Raw genomic sequence first — 24,651 nt, forward strand, 5'->3', positions numbered from 1 at the left:
ACTCAAGAACCTCGCTCATCCTACTTGTACACTAGTCATAAGCTTGCCGGTTGGAAACTACTCAGTGTCAACACAACTCTTATAAGTTGACATCCTTTCCTTACTAGTGTTAGACTGTACCAGTAACCTATCCATTTCATCCACACACAAGCCAAACACTAACTTGTGTACTAGTGATTCTAGTGGTCTATCCTCTGAATGACATACTCTTCTTTACTAGTGTCCTGCAATACTAGTTGACATCAATGGCTTCATGTCAACAATACTCCCATACCGGTTGTCGTTCTATACCAATTGACATCAATGACAACACAATGCCAACAAAGAAATCAATAAGCCAATCACATAAATGAATACCATAACACAGAGAATTTATGTGTGGAAAAACTCAAATAGGAAAAACCATGGTGGGATTTGTGACCCACAATATCAATCCACTAGCCATATAAAAAAATATTACATAATATGGGGGCCTACACATGCAAGAAGGCTTACAGCCTAGAGCACACTTCTCAACACAAAGGAGTCTCACTGACTATAGTCACTTTGAATAATAAAACATAAGACTGAACTCATTTAATGCATTTTCTATGCCTAATTGAGTTCTAGTTCAAGCCATGACTGTTTCAGTTCTGAAAACCTTAAACCCTTACCAGAATAACCTCTTACATAAATATCCTCATATACATGATATTCACATTACTCACAACTTCAACATTCCTCATTACAATCATTTTCATCATACCTCACATATCACAAAATGATCTAATCAACTGACCTATATACCCTTACAATCCTTGATGACTCATGTCGACTTACATAGATATTTACAAAATGATTATACATGTTAGCTTAATACATATATACATAAATAACAAAATGAATTATCAATTTTTGGATCTCCCAATGATGTCGGCCTCCTATACCAGTACCCTATTTGTAAGTCATGTCGGCCTTCAATGTCGGTACCCATAGAATCCTTCCTATCGGTGAAGATACTTGCTGGTGCCAGTGAAGTGTCTTCTCGTGAAGAACCAAACCAAAGAATGAAGATGGAAAATGTTGCCATCAATGACAATATATGAAACCAATAAAATGAGTGTCAATTACCAACACTCTCCCCCTTTGGCAATTATGGAAACACTCATATGAAAAATGATAATGGTTTCCATCTATTGGTTTCACCTTGAGACTACTCCCCCTGAGTTGAATATCCATCCGTGATCATGATCTGTAAAAATACTCCATATATAGTCCATATCTCCTGATGTCAAGAATATATTTTTCACCTATACCTCCCCCTTTGACATCAATGCCAAAAATAAATACCAAAAGCCGGGATGAAGAATGAAATACTGTATAAAGAGTATGTCCCAAAACACCTTACTGGAGCTGAATATACTTGAAAAATTTCTAGATAGGCTTTCTCCAAAAGCTCTAGATTATTGGAAATATTGATGAATTGATTATGTGTTACATTGATGTTTTGTTATTAATGTCAACACTAGCTATTTTGGCTGGTTACCGACAAACAAGTTTTGGTTACCGGTAGAAGATCTTGTGTTACCGGTAAGGGTTTAAGGTTTAACCGGCAGAGCTTTCACTGAGAAAACTTAACATAATGCTAAGTGGTGTTGGTGCGGCTTCTATATGGAATTTAGGATGCAAAAGGTGATCCTTGATCATGCCTCAATTGATTGGATACATTGCTTTGGTGTGGTGGAACCAGATAAGGTCCGGTACCTATCTAGGTTATGGACCGGTATCATGTTAACATGTTCTCTACACATTACCGAGATGTTCTATGGATTGGTTATTGTTGTTTTGGTCTAAATCCAACATGGCATATCATTTTAATATGGATATATATAATGATCTTATTGTAATATCTTTTAGGTGGCCGACCTCATTAGTTTAGGCCTTAGGGTTTGTATTCTTTGATGTAAGATCTCATTGTAGATGGTGTGTGTTGTGGTCATGGAATGATATATCATATGATTGAATTAGGTTTAAGTAAGAGGTCAAAGGCCTCCGATATTGAGATTAACAAGGACTATAATTAGGCATGGTAGATGTTATCTCTGGTAGTTCATTCTTCTAGATTGGTGTCCAATTATCTTGAGGTAGTTATAGCCTCTCTGTAGTCAGTGAGACTTTTTTGTAATGAGTAGTACACTCTAGGCAGTGTGCATTCTGGCATATGTAGGCCCCTTATTGTATCACATACTTTCTGCAGAAGTATCATCTGACTATGGGTAGGCTTCCCATCGTGGTTTTTCCCTTTACCGAGTTTTCCACATACAAATCATGGTATTATGTGGTATGGTTGCATTGTGTTAATTCTCTGTTTCATTATTCAGTTTGATTTCTTACCAGTATTTGTTTTTGCTATTCCGGTATTCAGTATTTATGTGCTCCGGTTAAAGGTTATAATTGGTTTGATTAATATAATTTGTTAACAACTGATTCACCCCCCCTGCCCCTCTTAGTTGTTGACCGGTTATCCTAACAATTGGTATCAGATATTTGGTCCTCTTTTATAGAAGCTTAACCGCTTGAGGTAGATCCTATGGCATCTAATACTTCAAATCCACTAGCAACTATTTTCAGAAGAGAAATCCCTAAGCTTGATGGAAAAAATTATGGGATATGGAAAATACGAATGGAGACTCATCTTAGATGTCTTGGCAAGGATATTTGGGAGATCTTTGAGAAAGGATATACACCTTATGATTTGGCATCTAGAAATCCTTCTCCTATAGACTTGGACAAGAATATTGAAAATAATTGTAGAGCTAGAGAATCCCTCTTGTGTGCACTTACTGATCAGCAAATCATGGGATTTATTGATAAATCATTTGCAAAGGTTATGTGGGATAAATTGCAAACTTTGAATGAAGGTGATCCTATTGTCAAAATTGCTAAACTTGACGGTTATCGAACAAGGTATGAGAACTTGAAGATGGAAGATAATGAAATAATTTCTACATTTATGGAAAGAGTAAATGAGATTGTCATGGGAATTCAATATTGTGGAGGATCTTTGAGTGATGATAAAATAGTTTCCAAAGTCTTGAGATCCCTTCCACCATCTTACAAGATGAAGGAAACTGCAATTAATGAATTGAGAACAATGGCAAACACTTTAGTTAACAGAGACATTCTGATTGGGAAATTATCTACTTTTGAGCTTGAAGAATTTGGACCTTCTGGAGCTACAAAATTTGAACCTGCTTTTCATGCATTATCATCTACTAGCCAAAGTGATTGGAAAACCTTATATGCAAAAGAATTGGAAGATATGAGGAAAGAGGATGAAGAATTTGAGCAACTTGAAGCCTTATTTGCTAGAAGAGTACCTAAAGGACCGACAAGACGTAAGTATGAAGGAAAAGCATCTTTAAAATGTTTTGCATGTAATAAGATTGGTCATTTTGAATCTAGATGCCCTGAAAGGAATGTAAGATTTGAAGAAAGAGTTAAGAAATCATTTAAGCCTAATCAGAATAGATATAGATTAAATAAAAGTAAACAATGCTACATAGCGGATGAGGAAGGAGTAAGTGATGACTCTGAGGATGAACCAGAAGCCTGCTAGTGGATCTGACAATGGAAAGGAATGGGTGTTCTATGCTTTAAAGGAAGATGAACTGGAACCAGCTATCATGAATGAAGAAAAGGCCCTAGCAACAAAAGTTGAAGACAAGGATGAATGGGTAATTGATAGTGGATGCTCACATCATATGACTGAAGATAAAAGAAAATTTTTGTCCTTGCAAGGATACAATGGCAGTCAAGTCAGATTTGGAGATGACAAAGTATGTATGATCAAAGGTAGAGGTATTATTTCTTTGGGTGGAAAGCATAATATTGATAATGTCTATTATGTAGAAGGTTTAAAGAATAATCTTTTAAGTGTTAGTCAATTGGTGGACAAGGGTTTCCAACTTCAGTTTAAAGATAGAAAATACAAAATCATTAACAAAATTGGTTTGGAGGTTGCAATCGGTACTCAGACTGGAGGTAATATCTTTCACTTGAACACTAGTAATAAGACATGTTTGATTGCTTATATTGATGAGAGTTGGTTATGGCATAAGAGGTTGTGTTATGTTAATTTTGATTGTATTATTAAGATCAGTTCAACTAAGGTAGTTAGAGATATGCCTAAGATTATGAAGCCTCATAATCCGGTATGTAAGGAATGTCAATTGGGAAAGCAAGTTGGAGCTTCATTTAAGAGCATACATGATGAATCTAATGATATACTTGATTTGATTCACACTAACTTATGTGGTCCAGCAAGGACTAGAAGCTTTAAAGGTGATACATATTTCATGTTGATAATTGATGACTATTCTAGAACGATGTGGGTACATTCTATTAGGGAGAAGTCTGAAGCCTTTGAGAAATTCAAGATCTTTAAAGCAAAGGTGGAAATAGAAATTGGATTGAAAATAAAATGTCCAAGATTACATCAAGGTGACGAGTTCACTTTTGATGTAGCAAGAACTATGATGATGGAAGCCAAATTGCCTCACATCTACTGAGAGAAGCAGTGAGTACAACAGTCTACACATTCAACAAAGTTCACATCAAAGGTGAAACTGGTAAGGCTCCTTATGAATTATGGTTTGGACATACACCTACTATTAAATATTTTAGAATTTTTGGAAGTAAATGTTCTGATTGATTGAAAAATAGGTTTTAAGGACCCGAAACCATTACAACATAGTTAAATAAAAAGCTAAGAAAATAGAGTCCTCATACAAAGTGACTGGTCCAAAAAACCAGTGAATAGAAAAAACAGCTAAACAACAAAAAATAGCAAAGAACCCAAGGAGACACTACATAATAATTTTCTTCAGTAGATCCTCTGCCTTAGTCACCAGCTCATCATAGGGCACCCCAACTGCTTTTAGCTCCTCCAGGTCCTTATTCACTTTCTTTTCCTTCCTCTTTCCATGGGTGCAAGTTCTGGGACCTTGGGCTTCCCGGTTCCTTTTGCATCCAGGTCAATTTCCTGAGTTTCCTTTTCATCATCGAGCTTCCTGATGAGGGTATGGGTGTTGTTGGCTGAGATTTTCAGAATGTTGAGACTCTGCTCTACAATGTTCTTGAGGCACTCCTCTATCTTGTCCACTTTGGCAACTATATCCGAGAGCATTTTTTCGCTAGTTTCCTCCAGGGTTTTTCTATCCTGTATCTCCTTTTCAATTTTCTCAAACCGGGGATTAAAGGCATCTCTGATGTCTTCCACTTTAGCAATTGTGTTCTTCAAATCTTTGATATAATTGGCCATAGTGTTCCCCTCTCCAATGTTAATGGTCTCTAGGATCATGACTTTGTTGCAGAGTTTTTTGTATTCATCTGCAGTATTCTTATTCCCATCAATAACCCATTCAATGGTTTTCATAAAACCCTTCAAGGCCTCAGGGTGAGGATCAGGAGAAGGAGTAACTTTACCAAGGGTTATCTATTCATCTTTAGCAATATGGAGGGCAGAAATAGTGTTAGTGGCCTTGAGGGTCTCCTGCATAGTCTCCATCTCCAAGCTATGTTCAGCTTCCAGGGTTCTTGTTTGCTTGTCCTCTTTCGGTTCCTTGCCTGTGTCCTCTGGATCTTTGCCAGTCTCCTCTATTTTCTTTTGCTTCTTCCTAGGTTCTGCTTGGCTTTTACTTTTTTTCCTTCAGCACTCCCTTAGGGTTCTTCTTCTCCTCAGGGAAATCAGAGTCCTCTTCTTCGAAGAAATACTAATCAAGGGTTTGCTTTGGGGTTTTTTGCTCTTAGAAGAAGAGGGTCTTGATTTCCTCTTCTTGCTCCTCTCATACTCTGAGTCGTCAGAGCTTTCCTCATTATCAGTCGAGGAATCATTATCTAAATCCTCCTCCTCTGAGAAATCAAAATCGAACATTTCTTCTTCTGAATCCACAAAGAGCTGCATTCAATTAATTTTACTAGCCTTTAAATGATCATAAATGAGGACCATAAGTCCCTGGTGCATTGCAGTGTCACCCCAAGGATTTTCTTTATATGCTTTTAGGGATGCATTCATAGAATAGAGCAAGAAGTAAGGGAAATTCACCTTATCGTTATGCCTAAAATGATTTAAGAGGACAAAGTGATATCCATATACTTTCATAAACCTACCATCTAGAGTTATATACCTCATTAAAATAAAGAGAATTTCCCCACCAGGGATTTGCAAAAGCCCTAGGTGGGTAATAGGTTTTGCTCAACTTTACCAGTCTTTTCTTCTCTTTCTCTGTGACTGGGTACCTTTCAATGGCTTCCCTGCTGACCTTCTTGTCTCTATAGAAATTGCAGCCCTCCCTTTTGAGTCCCGTAGCTTTAGCTATTAACTCTTCATCAATTTCCACCAGTTGGTTGCCCATTTTAAGCTTGCCCTTCTTCCAATTTTTTGTAGAAGAAGCTGGTTATCTTTCCATCAAGGCCATGGAGTCTCTCAATGAAGCTTGAAAGACCACCCTTTTTCAAAATTTCCCACACCTCTTCTTTCTGTTTCCACTCCTTGCAACTTCCTGGAAGTAAATGTTATATCAAAAGGGATGACTTGTTTGGGAAGTTTGATCCTAGATGTGATGAAGGGATATTTCTTGGATATTCAATTCAAAGCAAAGCATATAGATGTTATAAAAAAAGATTGCAGAAAATTATGGAGAGCGCAAATGTGAAAGTGGATGAACAATACAAAAATCAATCTATATCATATGATAGGGAGCCGATAGTGGAAATGATCATAACTGAACCGACAATGCCTCAATCAGTACAAGACACTAAGACAATTACATCAGCACAATCAGAAAATTCAATTATGATTGATGATCAAAATAGTGAACCCAAAGTTCAGAAGACACCAAGGTATGTAAGGTTAAATCATTTTGAAGATCAAATAATTGGAGATAGGAACAAGGGAGTTATGACAAGAAGAAGACTGACAAATGAAGAGGTATGTCTTATTTCTCAAATTGAACCAACATCTGTTATTGAAGCTTGTAAAGATAAACATTGGTTAAAGGCTATGGAAGATGAATTAGATCAGATAAAGAAGAATGAGACTTGGACTTTAGTTCCCTGAACTAAAAATAAGAATGTTATTGGAACTAAATGGATTTTTTAGGAATAAATTAAATGAGGATGGTCAAGTTGTAGGAAATAAGGCGAGATTGGTTTGTAAAGGATGTTATCAAATGGAAGGAATTAATTATGGTGAGACATTTGCACCCGTAGCTAGAATTGAAGCTGTTAGACTATTTCTTGCCTATGCAGCTTAAAAGAACTATAAAGTCTATCAAATGGATGTTGAATGTGCATTTTTGAATGGTGAACTTGAAGAAGAGGTATACATTGAGCATCCTAATGGATTTTCATTGATAGATGATAAATGTATGGTTTGCAGGTTAAGGAAATCTTTATATGGATTGAAACAAGCTCCTAGAGCTTGGTATGCAAGGTTGGATAAATATCTTTTAAAGCTTGGTTTTACTAAAGGCAGTGCTGACAGTAATTTATATTATAAGATCAGTGATGATGATATTCTGATTATTGAAGTATTTGTTGATGATATCATTTTTGGAGGTGAAGATAAATTGTGCATGGAATTCTCTAATAATATGAAGAATGAATTTGAAATGTCCATGATTGGTGAGATGAGATTTTTATTAGGTTTGCAGATTACTCAAACTGACAAAGGCATTTTTATCTGTTAAACTAAGTATCTAAGGGAATTGTTGAAGAAGTTTGGTATGGATAATTCCAAACCGGTAAGTACTCCTACGGTGACAAGTGAGAAATTATCTATCAAAGACACATTTGCACCGGTAAATTCAACAAGGTATAACTCTATGATTGGTGGTTTGTTATATTTAACTCAGGCAAGACCAGATATTATGAAAGCAATAAGTATTGTTTCAAGATATCAAAGTAATCCTAAAGAAAATCATGAATGTGCTATAAAGAGGATATTCCGGTATTTGCAAGGAACAACAGAATATGGCTTTGGGTATTCTAGAGATGATAACTTCACTTTATGTGCATATACAAATTCAGATTGGGTAGGAGATATTGATGACATGAAGAGAACTTCTGGTGGAGCTTTCTTTCTTGGAAAGAAATTGGTTTCATGGATCAGCAAAAAACATTCATGCATTTTCTTTATCTACTGCAGAAGCTAAATATGTTACAGCAACAACTAATTGCACTCAAGTCTTATGGATGAAGAAAATGTTGAAGGATATCAAGGTAGATTGTAGTGAACCAACAGTTATCTATTGTGATAACTATGTAGCTATTGACATGTCTAAGAATCTGGTATTTCACTCTTAGACTAAATACATATCAACAAAATATAAGTTTCTGAAGGACAAGGTGGAAGAAAAGGAAGTCAAATTGGTTTATGTGAACACTAAAAAGAAGATTGTAGATATATTCACAAAACCATTATCTAAGGAATCATTTGAGTATTTGAGAGATAAGTTAGGGGTATCTACCCCTCTGGTAGAAACTTAATTGATGAAGTAGACCATCAGTCCGATATGCATCATCAGCTTTATCCTTTTCTTCGGGTTGATGTAGTGGTGCTACTGCTTAGGAGGAGTAGTCAACTTTGAGATTTAGAGGCTTATATTCTTGCTTTGATATTTTTGTCAGATTTTTGGCATTGATGTCAAAGGGGGAGAGATAGTGATGTGAAAAACAAATTCAAAACTTTACAGAGATATTATTCATAGGGGGAGAGTTATTGATATTCCAGAGATTGTTGATTGTCTTCCACAGGGGGAGACCTTTTTTTTTTTTGGTCGATAATAATTGATTTTATTTCATTATAATATATAGTAATTACATCAACAAAATTTAGTCTTTTAAACTACATATATGCCTGAGCATAGTCTTTTCTTACATACACTATCCTTATTCTCCATAGCCCTGACATCCAAAAAACATCCAAACAAAAAAAAACCCCACCATATTGTCCAACTCTCTCGAATTCCCAAAGGGTGGGATGCATTCCCATGACATCTATGTCCAACAAAAACCACCTAGACCCTATAAGAATTTACATAGATGAAAAGGATCTATAATCCTCCTACTAAACTAAGAATTGTAAAGGACCGAGCATTACTATCTATTCGCACCAGCCATTTCTTGGTACTTAGATGTTTGGCATTTCTTGGTACTTAGATGTTTTTCACATCTAGTGTTCCCATCAATGCCAAAGGCAGAGATTTTTGGCAATATGGATGAATTGATTATGTGTTGCAATGATGTTTTGTCATTGATGTCAACACTATCTATTTTGGTTGGTTACCGATAGATAGGTTTTGGTTACCGGTAGAAGATCTTGTGTTACTGGTAAGGGTTTAAGGTTTAACTAATAGAGCTTTCACTGAGAAACCTTGACATAATGCTAAGTGGTGTTGGTGCGGTTTCTAGATAGAATTCAGGATGCAGAAAGTGTTGGTATTATGGATGTGTTTCATTAGTTTTGTCATTGGTGTCAACAGTTATCCTTCTGGAGATCTTTGGTTATGTTGAACTAGCACATTGTGTTCACTGACAAGTTCAGTGACTAATGCATAGTCACCGTTATATTGTTCACCGATAGGTTATGTTGTTCATCGACACTGAGGATGATGTGTTATCATTTGGAGATCACTTGGTTATGTCAAAGACATGGTTTGGATACTTGGTTTTGGTATTTTGGTTAATGGTCTAATTGGGTTGACATATTTGCTGTTACCAGCTAATTGGTCTAGGTTATGGACCGGTATGCATTATCTATTCTAGATCAACATGACACGTTATGGAGATGATTGATTGATTGGATATTGTTGTAAATGTATTGAGCCGACATGATGCATTGCATCTTAACTTGTTTGTAATTTCTTTTATTGTAATATTTTTAGTGAGCCGACCTACACATTTGGTCTTAGGTTTTGTATATATGTAAGATCTCAATTGATGAGATATAGGATATGGGACATGGTATGTAAGGTTATGATATTGTAACATGGCATGTGCGAATATTGAAGACCATATGAGAATACCATAGAGAAGGTTCAAGGAAGGTTTGAAGGTGATTATCAGAGCTTAACCAGTACTAAATCCAGCATTGGAGATTCTATTTTGAGTAGTACATTATTCTAGGATTTAACTATCCTACTGTAGTCATTGCGACTCCCATTTGAGCAGTGTGCTCTAGGTGGTTGGCCTTTCTGCATGTGAAGACCCCATTTGTATACACATACTATCTGCAGTAGTATCATCTAATTGTGGGTAAGGTTTCCCACCATGGTTTTTCGCCTTATAGGGTTTCCACGTTAAAATCTCTATGTTATGTGTTGTGGATGTTGTTTCTCTTTCTGTTTCATGCATTAAGTTTCACCGGTATTGATATTAACTGTTAATCTATTAATCGACATTAAGTTTGGTTTACCGGTATTAAGTATCAAGTTTGATTAATTTGTATTTGGGTTGAAATTCATAGATAACTGATTCACCCCCCCCCTCTCAGTTGCCTTTTGGGTCCTAACAATTGGTATCAGAGCATAGTCCTCTTTTTGTAGAAGCCTAACAACTTGTGGAGATCCTATGATGACTAACATTTTTAGGAAGGACAGTCTGAAACTTGATGGAACCAACTATGGTATATGGGAGATCAGAATGGAGACACATCCGAATTGCATTGAAAGAGACATATGGGAAGTTACAAAGAATGACTATGTTGGTCCTACACCGAATCAACCTAATCCACCAACATTGGGTAAAGATCAAGAAAATGACTGCAAAGCAAGAGAAGCACTTTTGAGTGCATTATCAGATCAACAAATCATGGGATTATTAGACCGATCTATTGCTAAAGCTATTTGGGATAAATTGGAGACACTGATTGAAGGAGATACCACTATCAAAATTGCAAAACTAGAATGTTTCTGGGTCATGTATGAAAATTTGAAAATGTAAGAAAATGAAATAATTTCTGCTTTTATGGAAAGAGTTAATGAAATTGTTTTAGGAATACAATGTTGTGGAGGATCCTTAAGTGAAGATGAAATTGTTTCTAAATTTTTAAGAGAATTGCCACCGACATACAAAATGAAAGTAACAACTATTAATGAGTTGAGAACAATGCCTAATACATCAGTATCTAGAGATACCTTGGTTGGAAAACTTTCAACATTTGAGTTTGAGGAATTTGGTCCTATTGGTACAATTAAAATAGATCTAGCCTTCAAAGCATCATCATCTACAACATCATCATAATCATCTGGAAAATCTGATTGTAAAGCACTTTATGCAAGAGAACTTGAAGATATCAAAAGGGAAAATGAAGAAATGGAAGAACTTGAAGCACTATTTGCAAGGAAAATGCCTAAAGGTATAGTTGGAAGTAAGTATGAAGGTAAATAACCATTTAAATGTTTTAATTGCAATAAAGTTGGTCATATGGCATCTAGATGTCCTGATAGACATTCAAGATTGAGAGAGAAAGCTAAAAGAATATATAATCCTAACCCTGAATATCAGAGATACAAATTTAAGAAGAATAGAGACAAATCTTGTTACTCTGCTGATGAAAGAGTTACTGACGATTTTGATGAAGAACCGACAGACTATTGATGGGCTTTTGTTGCAATAAAAGAAGATCAACTGACACCTACTGTTCCTCTAGTAGAGCCGGCCCTGGCAGCTAAAATTGAAGAAAATGATGAATGAATCATAGATTCTATATGTTCACATCATATGACTGGTGATAAAAGTAAATTTTTATCTTTTCAGGAATATAGTGGAGGTCTAGTAGATTTGGGGATGATAAAGCTTGTTTGATCAAAGGAAAAGAAACTATATCTTCAGATGGTAAGCACAATACTGACAATGTTTATTATGTTGAAGGTTTGAAGCACAATCCTTTGAGTGTTGGTCAATTAGTTGAAAAGGGTTTTTAGTTACAGTTCAAGAATGGTAAATGCAAAATCAAGAACAAAACTGGGTTGGAGATTGCAACCAGTAATCAGACTAAAGGTAATATCTTTCATTTGAACAAGAATGATAAGACATGCTTGATTGCACATATTGATGAAAGTTGGTTATGGCATAAGAGACTTTGTAATGTAAATTTTGATTTCATTGTAAAGATTAGTTCAACTAAGGGAGCAAGGGATTTACCTAAGATTGTGAAACCTCATAATCTGGTATGAAAGGAATGTCAAATGGGAAAGCAAGTTAGAACAACTTTTAAGAGTATTTAATCCATACTGACTTGTGTGGTCCGACAAGAACAAGAAGTCTATAGTGAGATACATACTTTATGCTAATCATTGATTATTATTCTAGAATGTGTTGGGTTACTTTTCTCGGGGAGAAATCAAAAGCTTTTGGAAAATTCAAACTATTCAAGGCAATGGTAGAGAATGAAATCGACAAGAAAATCAAATGTTTGAGATCTGATAAAGGAGGAGAATTTACATCTAAGGACTTTAATACATTTTGTGAAGTGAATGGAATCAAAAGACAACTATCAGCACCCTGGACACCTCAGCAAAATGGAATTGTGGAAAGGAAGAACAAAACTATTTTGGAAGTAGCTAGAAGCATGATATTGGAAGAAAATATACCTCATGTGTATTGGAGAGAAGTGGTGAATACAATGGTTTACACTTTTAACAGAGCTCACATCAAAGGTGAAACCAGTAAGACCCCTTATGAACTATGGTTTGGTAATACTCCTACTCTTAAATACTTCAGAATTTTTGGAAGCAAATGTTATATTAGGAGAGATGAGTATGTTGGTAAATTTGATCTTAGAAGTGATGAAGGAATATTTCTTGGTTATTCATCTAAGAGCAAGGCATATAGATGTTTGAATAAAAGATTGCAGAAAATTATTGAGAGTGCTAATGTGAAGATAGATGAACAATTTAGAGGAAATTCAAGGTCTATAGATTTTGAACTGACAGTTGAGATGATCATAAATGGGCCTATACAGAGTGCCCTGGTATAGAGTGTGGATCCAGTCACGTTGGCATCATCAGAGAATTCCACAGTGACTAAAGAACAACATGTGAATAAACCAAGGTATGTAAGACTGAATCACTCAAAATATCAGATAATTGGGAATAAGTATCAAGGTGTTATGACAAGAGGAAGACTGGAAAATGAAGAGGTATGTTTAATTTCTCAAATTGAACAGATATCTATTATTGAAGCTTGTCAAGATGAACATTGGATTAAAGCAATGGAAGATGAACTAGAACAAATTGAAAAGAACAATACATGGACATTAGTTCCCCGAACTAAAGACAAAAATATTATTGGAACTAAATGGGTATTTAGAAATAAAATTAATGAATATGGTAAGGTAATCAAGAACAAAATAAGATTAGTGTGTAAAGGATATTCACAAAAAGAGGGAATTGATTAAAATGAAACCTTTGCACCGGTAGCTAGAATTGAGGCAGTCAGATTATTTCTTGCATTTGCAGCTCACAAGAACTATAAAGTATATAAGATGGATGTAAAATCTGCATTTCTGAATGGTGATCTTGAAGAGGACATTTACATTGAACAACCTGATGGATTTTCATTGAAAAATGATAAAGATATGGTTTGTAGATTAAGGAAAGCTTTGCTTGGTATGCTGGCTGGTACCTTGATTGTGACCTTCCTTATCAGTTTCTTCCTTGCTTCCTCCTTAGACTCCTCACCTTTCTTCCTTAGTACCCTCCTGAATTCTAAAGGTGTTGATGGACTTGAAAAGCATTGAGAGGTGGGGAGTGAATCGGTGATACCAAATAAAACACTACTTCAAACACTAACCATTAGATGAACTTAACCAAGCATTTAAACAAACTAAATGCTATCCAAAATGATATAATATCTTCCACAAAAAGTAAAGCATCCACCATAACACAAGTGTTTATACGTGGAAAACCCAAATAGGTGAAAACCATGGTGAGATGGAACTCACAAGTTAACTATCTGCAGTAATAGATAACTGACTGGTTAAGGTCTACAAAGTGCTCTGCTAGGAGAGAATCTTGTTAGAGATCCCAAAGATTGATTAGAAGCTTATACCCTTTTAGTAGTAACCTCGTTGGAGGATTTGAGAATCCAAACTAATGGATCACCTTGTTAGAGTATTTGTACAATGAAGCTTGTTAGAACTTACCCAGTTAGGGGATTTGATTATGTTGTATTGATTAGAAAACAACAAGAATGGTTTGATCTATTCTGAGTAGCACAATACTTGCTTGATCAGATCCTTCCAAGTACATTCAACACTGCTGTTCATCTTAACACTTATCGCTCTTCAACAAAAGATTTCACTCTTGATGCATATCATTATTTGCATGACATCATAACCATACTCATTCTCTATATCTTTCAAATGATTCGCTAAGATGTCTTAAAATAGACATTCAAATCTTATGTCGGCCTAAGGAAATTAAAACACAATTTCCTAGGTGCAGTGTATCTAGACAAGTGATCAAAACTCATCACAAAAATAACCGCCAAGAAGTCGATGCTAGTAACTCATCACAAAATCAAATACCAGTTAGAACAGTCAATACTAGTTGGAACAAAACACGTGAACCATTGTTATGGAATCTTTTGCTTGATCTCCATCTTCATCTTCATCTTCATTTTGATGCCGACTTAGTGTAGCCACAGGTTGTCTCTTATGTACATACCAGTTGACACAAAGTACTGGTTAGAGATAAACCTTAAATATATCAGTTGATAGTGTAAACCAATTGAAGTTACACCAGTAGTCAATGTAATCATATGTGTGTGTGAGAGTGTTTCATCAATGACAAAATGTGATGAATACATTACAATCACCATCAAGCCAACAATCTCCCCCTTTGGCATTGATGGCAACACTTAGAAAATTTTATAGTAATACAATACCTCTAAGTGTGCATACACAACAAATTTACACATACTCATACTCCCCCTTAAGGCAATACTCCCCCTTAATGCATGCATAAATACAAAATTTTCAAAAACACACATACATACATATTTCTACTCCCCCTTTGACAACAATGCCAAAATGAAAAAATAAATTATATACATATATATAAAAAATCTCTATCAAAGTGTTTAACATATATTAACAACTTAAAAAAATGTTCATGAATTGGCTAATCTCATAAAAATGTCATTGAAGTTCTGCTTCATCTGTGATAAAGCATTTTCCCATGATTCCAGTATGTTAGCAGTATACTCAAATTTAGACATCAACAGGGAGTGGAATTCTTTCATTGAGTCTAGCGTGCAGGCTTCAGGAGTAGCAAGAATAACTTCTGTGTTGGAGTAGGCTCTCTGAAGAATGTTGACCTATAATGTGAGAAGACTCTTGAACTCTTTTAGAGATTAGATTTTCTTAGCCTTCTCATTATCATTCCTATCCAATCTATCATGAAAATCATCTACAAACCGGCTTAAGGCATGAATGGAGTCCTGGAGTGGGAAATATGCCTTGCATATCCTTTCCATTTCTTGCTTGGTTTCAACTTGACTCTTAGAAATGTCAGAATAAAAGATTGGAGGTAAAGGCAAGATAGCTTTCTCCAGATTCAATAGCTTTTCTCAACAAACTTCCATTATGAGATAAAGCCATTTTGCCACTTTCAATGTTCTTTGCCAATTTATGTCCATATTTATTCTTGTGTCTCTTCTCAGTAGATATTTGAGCAGCATCTTCAAGTGACTTGATTTGATCAGATGCATCGACAACTAACTGACCAAGTTTACTAATGGGTGTAGGAAGATGTGCAACAGTTGTTTCTGGTAGTAAACCAGATAAAATTTCTATTTCATTATGGATTGTCTTTGCTTCAATCCTTTGCTCTGTGCTCTAGATTGCATAACATTAGCAATCTTCAAAATTTCTGACGCGCTCAAAGTGTTCATATCAATGGGTCCTGAAATACTTAAAGAATCATCATCATCATCTTCAAGTAGTTTCTGCTTCACTGGTTCAGGAGGCACACTCTTAATGATAGCTCTCTTTGTATTTTACTCTGTTGTCTTTTTAGGTAATTGAGTGACAACTTTCTTAGTAGACTCCTTTTGAGTATTTTCAATGACCGGTGGAGATTGGGGTTTCTCTAGTTGTTCTGTTGCCGGTTCATTGTCCACTTTTAGTTGAATAGCCGGTTGATCAACTAATGTACCCTGTACTTCAGTAACTATAGGAGGCTCCATATCTGGTGCAGTGTTGTCTCCAGATAGGTCCACTGTGTTCTGAACATCTTCATCAACAAGAATAATGGAATCATCCTTCTTCTTGATTGGATAGACTATGTCAGGTTGAAGAATCTCCTCTTCATCCATTTCCGGTAGAGGAACATCATTTGTAGTATTATCCTTATTTCTAGAGTGGACGAGTTCTTCCCTCTGTTTGATTACACAGGCTATCTGATGTGTCTCAGACTCAATAACTACCCTTTTTGCATTAAGAAGATTCAATCTTCTCTTTTTAAAATCAAAATGTACTTTGTATTTCTCAACTAAAGCACTAATTCCATCCAAGGATAAATTGGGAAACTATTGTACAAATATTTCATCAATAATTTTCTTTTCCAATTGAATAGCTTCCTCCCATTTATCTAAAAGAGTATTATACAAAGAGATTGAAACATCCTTTTCAAAGTCATGTGAAAATCTATTGTAATGACCCAAATAAGTGATTACCTATTGAATGACTTGCTTCTGCTCATCTTCAATGAAAGAATCAAAATATTCTTTGACACTGTCAAACCTATTCCTTTCTAGTGTCTTCATTGTTCTCTCAAAAACTATGTCAGGTTTGTAGGTAGCTATGTCAATAAGTGTAGTTTCCTTTGGCACTACCTTTACCTTCTTGGATGTTTTGCCGGTTGCTTTTTCTTTCTTTGGTTCTTCTTTAGAATCTGTTCTCTCAGACTCTGGTTGCAAAATCAATTTTTGATTTCTCTTCTTTGGTGCAATCTCCTTATTTACATATACTTTAGGTGCTAGTTCCTTTTTGGTTAGGACACTCCAAGTCACCCTTGTGGTCTTTATCACAAGAGACATTTTATCAGACTTCTTTTCTTTCCTTTCACATTAGCTATAGGTATAACACCGGTTTTTGTTGGTACAACTTGGACTACCACAGTGTCCAATTTTGCTTGTTGTTTATCTTTAGGCGATGCTAACAGGGTATTAGCATAGCCAACCAGTAAATCATGATTAAACTCATAGCTCATATCTTCCATCTCTTCCTCTCTGGGTTCAATTTCTCGCATCAAGCAAAAGTCAGTGGTAACAGTGAAGACTTTGTCTTTTGCAAAGTGTTTTACCACATCTTCAGGTAATCTCATTCTCATGCTCATCTTTTTTTGAAATTCATTAAAATACTTATTCAAGGCAGCTGGAAAGGTATTCTTCACATCCTTAATGTTGTTCTTGATCTATGCATTGACTGATAGATCTTTTGACCATTCAATGTCTCCAATTCCTGGTAGGAAGTTTTGGAAATAGAAAAATAACCCAACTAATAGCTGACCATATTTTAACTTTTGAGTGTTGTCCTTCTTAATAGATTGCAAATTTTTAAATAATTGCCCTTCGATGGCTTCACAGAGATCATAATCTGCATTATCAATAATCATTCTATGTGCTCTATGAATTGTTATAGATGGAACACTATTAAGTCTACTGGAGTAAAATACCCAATAGCCTATCACCATTGCTGCTAGTTTCATTGCAGGGTCTTTAATATTATGGATAGAAAAAGCACACCCATCAGATGTAGAACCGGTTAATTTGAAGATAAAATCCTTTGAAATTCATCCTAGCACAGGAAATTCACCAGTTGATAAATAACCAGTTACAACCTGAATAGCTTCCTTGGTTATTGTGTGAGTCCTTTCTAAATACATGTTCTCTCCATGAAATCGACTCAAAATGGTTCTGATGTGTTCTTCCTCAAAATCTTCAAGAAAGTAGGTGGCATTATGAAAACCTTTTTCAAAAACCCTAGCATATTTTGTTTCAATCATTCCATTTTTATCATAGAGTGATTTCAATTTTGTATAAATGTGTAGAGTTCCTAATTCTTCTATTTTGGAGTCTATATAACTGGACAAATCACCTTGGACCACAACTCCACTCGGGACTTGCGACAATGCATTATAAGATATAATTTGGTCTACCTTTAGAGATTTCTCAGGCTCAACATTGATCATCAACCTCTCTATAGACTTAGAAGTAGATGCCATTCGAGATAAGCAAGTTTCAAAGTGGTATACTCAAAGAAATACCTTGTTTCTTGCACATTGCTCCGTTTCCTGATTGAAATGCCCAAATGAACACCAGTTCGCCTCTCTACAACTTTTGATTCAACTTAATTTCTCTAATCACGAAAATAGGCTTGTCACCAGTGCTGGGTTCTCTTCACTAGGTGAAGGAACAATTTCTTCTCCAGGTGAGTCATCGCTTTTCTTCTTCCAAATCTAATTCAGATCCTCTTTGGTTTTTTCAATATCAACTTTTTGCTTTCCTTTTTGATCCTTGAAAGAGTTGACCGGTTTGCTATTTCTTGATCTACAAAATTTTGCTAAGTGCCCTGGTTTGTTGTAGTGGTAATAAACCGTACCAGATGATCTCCAAGATCCTCCTTTTGTTAGGAATCCCACAGATACTGAGAGGGGGGGGGTGAATTAGTATCTAACTGGTGAATGGAATTTCTTAACTTAAAACATGCAGAACATAATATAACGGTGTACCGGTATACAAGAAATAATGCAATAAATAGAATCAAGAACATCCACATGAAAAGCACACCATAACACAAGATTTTAATGAGGAAACCCGGTGTGGGAAAAACCTTGGTGGGATTTGTGACCCACAATATTCACTCACTGGCCAATAAGAGAATATTACTTACAATAGGGGCCTGCACATGCAGGAAGGCCAACTGCCTAGAGCTCACTGCTCAATGGGAAGTCTCACTGACTTACAATGAGGATTATACAAATCCAATAACTTGTACTACTTTACAATAGCATCTTCAATGCTAGATTTAGTACCAGTTCCTGCTCTGTTCTTTACATATACCCCTTAACCTATATTTCACACAATAGGTCTGCCTAATATTTTCCTTATTCTTATGTCTCCTTACCTTGATGTCTATAATGATCTCTTTTATATATAAGAGTCATTTTACAATTTGCCAAGTTGGCTTACAAAGTTTTTCAATAATAAACAAAATATAATAAAACAAAATGCTGTCGGCCTCTGTGCCGGTATACTTCCTTTCTTCTATGCTGGTGCCGGTGCCGATGTCCTGAGTGCTAGTGTAGAGTGTGATCTGCTGATGCTGGTGTAATGCCTTTGCCGGTGCCATAGGATTGCAAGGTTGCCATTAATGACAAAACCTTCAATCACATACAATGTCTCATTGGAGTGTGCATATGCCAACACATTTCCTCTTCCCGTTCTTATTCTACAATTCATAGCCAAATGACCAAAGTTATTACAAAAGGTGCAAATAACATTTGTTACCTTTTCCATCTCGAATGGACTAAACCGGTTGCCGTAGGATCTTGCTAGTTCAAGTTTACCCGGTTATCAAAGTTCCTTATCCGGTCACCATTTGGTCTTGGATGCATGTGTGGTACAAGATTGTTTGCTCCATATCTGTACTCAACATGTCTATGCCTATACATTCCACATGTGAAGCAATGACCTTCAAAATTTCTTGACACATACCTAGCATTAGTATTGTAATTTGCATTTCTATTAGGTTTGTCTCTACAAACATTTGCAGTATGACCAGACTTATGGAAATCAAAGAAGACAGGTTTTAAAACCTTCTTATCGGTAGTCTTATTGACTTTAGGAGTAGTTTTGTTCTTTGGATAGTTGCTCTTTGTACCAGAGGATTCACCTTTTTCAGTTGTATGAAAACCAAGTACAAAGATATCACCCTTCATTCTCTATGATTGAATTTGTTCTTCCAGCATGGTAGAAATTTTGACGAACTTCTCCAATTTCTCATTGGCTTTAGTAATATTTTTGATGAGATCTTCATTATGCTTAGATAGGTTCTCTTTTAGAGATGATGCCAACTCAAGATCTAGCTTTAGGTTCTCCTTTTCTTCTATTTCAGCAATCAAGTTCTCATGCATAGTGTCTTTTTCCTATTTGATCTTTATAATCTCTTGATCTCTTTCCTTGATAAGATTTTCAGCAACTGTTATGGCTTCCAGTTCCTGACTCATGCGGATAGTGAGACCTTCTAGCTCTCTCCTTAGATTCACTTTCTCACCATTCAACTTTTCAACTTCATCTGCTAAAGCTTCAATATTGGCTTCATCTGAAGAACTATTATCAAATGTTTCTAACAATTTTTCAGATAGCTCTCTCCTTTTGACTTGAGAAGCTTTCAGTTTTCCCCTAAGGGATTCAACTTCATTTCTGCTAGCTTCTATCTCTCTAGTCATCTCAAATTAGCTCCTATCCCCCATGGTAGTTTCAACACTCCCTTCTAAGTGGTTAGGCTTCAAAGAAGTTAGGCTTTGATACCAATTAATGGACTTGAAAAGCATTGAAGGATGGGGGGGTGAATCAGTGACACCAAATAAAATACTACTTCAAACACTAACCATTAGATGAACTTAACCAAGCATTTAAACAAAATACATGCTATCCAAAATGATATAACAATATACACAAAAGTAAAGCATCCACCATAACACAAGTGTTTATATGTGGAAAACCCAAATAGGTAAAAATCATGGTGAGATGGAACTCACAAGTTAACTACCTGCACTAATAGATAACTGACTGGTTAAGGTCTATAAAGTTCTCTGCTAGGAGTGAATCTTGTTAGAGATCCCAAAGCATGATTAGAAGCTTATAGCCTGTTAGGAGTAACCTCGTTGGAGGATTTGAGAATCCAAACTAATGGATCACCTTGTTAGAGGATTTGTACAATGAAGCTTGTTAGAGCTTACCTAGTTAGGGGATTTGATTTTGTTGTAATGATTAGAAAACAACAAGAATGGTTTGATTTGTTCTGAGTAGCACAATACTTTCTTGATCAGATCCTTCCAAGTGCATTCAACACTGCTCTTCATCTTAACACTTATTGCTCTTCAACAAAAGCTTTCACTCTTGATGCATATCAGTATTTGCATGAGATCATAACCATACTCATTCTCTATATATTTCAAATGATTCACTAAGATGTCTTAAAATAGACATTCAAATCTTATGTCAGCCTAAGGAAATCAAAACACAATTTCCTAGGTGCAGTGTATCTAGACAAGTGATCAAAACTCATCACAAAAATGACCGCCAAGAAGTTGGTGCTGGTAACTCATCACATAATCAGATACCGGTTAGAACAATCAATACCGGTTGGAACAAAACATGTGAACCATTGTCCTGGAATCTTCCACTTGATCTCCATCTTCATCTTCATCTTCATTTTGATGTTGACTTAGTGTAGCCACAGGTTGTCTCTTATGTACATATCGGTTGACACAAAGTACCGATTAGAGATAAACCTTAAACATACCGGTTGATAGTGTAAACCATTTGAAGTTACACCAGTAGTCAATGTAATCATATGTGTGTGTGAGAGTGTTTCATCAATGATAAAATGTGATGAATACATTACAATCATCATTAAGCCAACAATCTCCCCCTTTGGCATTGATGGCAACACTTAGAAAATTTTAGAGTAATAGAATACCGCTAAGTGTGCATACACAACAAATTTACACATATACTCATACTCCCCCTTAATGCATGCATAAATACAAAATTTTCAAAAACACACATACATACATATTTCTACTCCCCCTTTGACAACAATGCCAAAATGAAAAAGTAAAATATATACATATATATAGAAAATTTGTATCAAAGTGTTCAACATATATTAACAACTTAAAAAAAAGTTCATGCATTGGCTAATCTCATAAAAATATCATTGAAGTTCTTTTTCATCTGCGATAAAGCATTTTCCCATGATTCCAGTATGTTAGCAGTATATATACTCAACTGTAGACATCAGCTGGGAATGGAATTCTTCCATTGAGTCTAGCGTGCAGGTTTCAGGAGTAGCAAGAATAGTTTTTGCATTAGAGTAGGCTCTCTGAAGAATGTTGACCTGTAATGTGAGTAGACTCTTGAGCTCTTTTAGAGATCGGAGTCTCTTATCCTTCTCATTATCATTTCTAACCAACGTGTCATGCAAATAATCTACAAACTGGTTAAGGGCATGCATGGAGTTTTGGAGTGGGACATATGCCTTGCATATCCCTTCCATTTCTTGCTTGGTTTCAACTTGACTCTTAGAAATGTTAGAATAAAAGAAATAAACATTGTAGGTAAAGGCAAGATACTTTCCTTTAGATTCAATAGCTTTTCTCAATAGACTTCCATTATAAGATAAAGCCATTTTGCCACTTTCAATGTTATTTGCTAGTTTATCTCCATATTTCTTCTTGTGGCTCTTCTTAGCAGACATTTGAGAAACATCTTCAAGTGATCTAACTAATTTTATATAACCGATATAATTACTTGAACTGCACTGATTAGCCATATATCCAAATTTTGCACATGCATGACATTTTACATTCATTCTCCATTCTTCTATCTTATGACCATACTTATTGCATTTAGAACATTGACCAGGAGTAGAATTATAGTTCTATTTTGTTATGTTTCTACATTTCCTAGCCATGTGACCAAACTTATTACAAACAAAGCATCTACCATTAAGCATTAAGCCACCTTACCGGTGTCTTCTAGTTTTGATTTTCATTTGCAGTACCAGAGCTTTGACCTTGTTCAAATCCAAGTCCAATGGAATCTCCATTTTGTCTTTGGCTTTTCAATAATTCATCTAGATGTACTGAACTAACCTTGAATTTGTCTTTCTACTCATTTGCAATAGTTAGATCATCCCTTAGGATTATCATCTATCTTTGAATTTCTTGTTCATTTCTTTGGGATTGCATTAATTCTATTCTCAACATGTCATTTTCATGAGCCAACCGAATGCATTCTTCAGGATCTGTCTTTCAGAGATCTCCCAAGGTTTTCTTCATTCATCTTCCAGTCTTCAATCTCCTTTGACATCCTCATAGTTAGGGCTTGCATTCATTCCTCATGACCATATTCTCTTCACTCAGCTTCTAACATTTTTCATTAAGGGCATATTTCTCTTTATTATCCTGATTTTGTAGAAGTTCCTTCCTCCTAGCTTGAACAGATGACAACCTCTCCTGTAGGATAATAATAAATTCCTTGGAAGAATTCAATTCCTCTTGTAACTTCAATTTCTTCATCCTTTCAGCATCATAATCTTCAAGTGCTACCTCAAGTTGCTTCTCCATACTCATATCCATGGATTTCAGATTTGGGATCTTCCTCAAGCTGTTAGACTTCCTCTGAGGCACAAGGATCTGATACGGATTGTTGGAATCCAAGAAAACTGAGAGGGGGGTGAATCAGTGTTCTACTAGAATGTTCAATTTTAACCTTATTATAAAATGCGTTCACCAACCGGTAAACCAGTACATATATAATTGAAAGGAGTAAAGCAATCAATAAGCCAATCACACAAATGAATACCATAATAGAGAGAATTTATACGTGGAAAAACTTAAAGAGGAAAAACCATGGTGGGATTTGTGACCCAAAATATCAATCCATTGGCCATATGAAAAGATATTACATAATATGGGGGCTTGCACATGTAGGAAGGCTTACAACCTAGAGCACACTACTCAACACAAAGGAGCCTCACTGACTATAGTAACTTTGAATAATAAAACATAAGACTGAACTCATTTAATGCATTTACTATGCCTAATTGAGTTTCGGTTCAATCTCTGACTGTTCTGGTTCTAAAAACCCTAAACCCTTACTGAAATAACCTCTTACATAAATGTCCTCATATACATGATCTTCACATTACTCACAAAATCAACATTCCTTATTACAATTATTTTCATCATACCTCACATATCAAAAAATGTTCTAATCAGCTTACCTATATACCCTTACAATCCTTCATGATTCATGTCGGCTTACATAGATATTTACAAAATGATTATACATGTCGGCTTAATACATATATATATAAATGAAAAAATGAATTGCCGATTGTCGGATCTCCCAATGATGTCAGCCTCCTATACCGATACCCTATTTGTAAGTCATGTTGGCCTTCAATGCTGGTACCCATAGAATACTTCCTACTGGTGAAGATACCTCCCGATGCCCGTGAAGTGTCTACCAGTTAAGAACCAAACCAAAGAATGAAGCTAGAACATGTTGCCATCATTTAAAACATATGAAACCAATCAAATCAGTGTCAATTGCCAAAATTATAGCTGTATTCAATCTTGGTGCTAACTTTCCCTCCAAAATTTGAACTCAAAAAATCATTCTATGTGCCAATCTGTTTGTTCCTGTAAAGCGGAAAAATCACGATCGAACCCTAGTTGCTCTCCCCTCTTCCAACTCCAAGGAGAGAGAAGGGAGGTTCGCTAGGATTCGATGGTTTTCACTTAGGGGGGAGACTTTACATTCAAAAGAGGGGTTGAAACCCACAAGATCCAATCCCACGCAATGCAA

The sequence above is a fragment of the Cryptomeria japonica genome, chromosome 4 (genome assembly GCF_030272615.1).
Source record: "Cryptomeria japonica chromosome 4, Sugi_1.0, whole genome shotgun sequence".
In the NCBI taxonomy this organism is placed as follows: domain Eukaryota; kingdom Viridiplantae; phylum Streptophyta; class Pinopsida; order Cupressales; family Cupressaceae; genus Cryptomeria; species Cryptomeria japonica.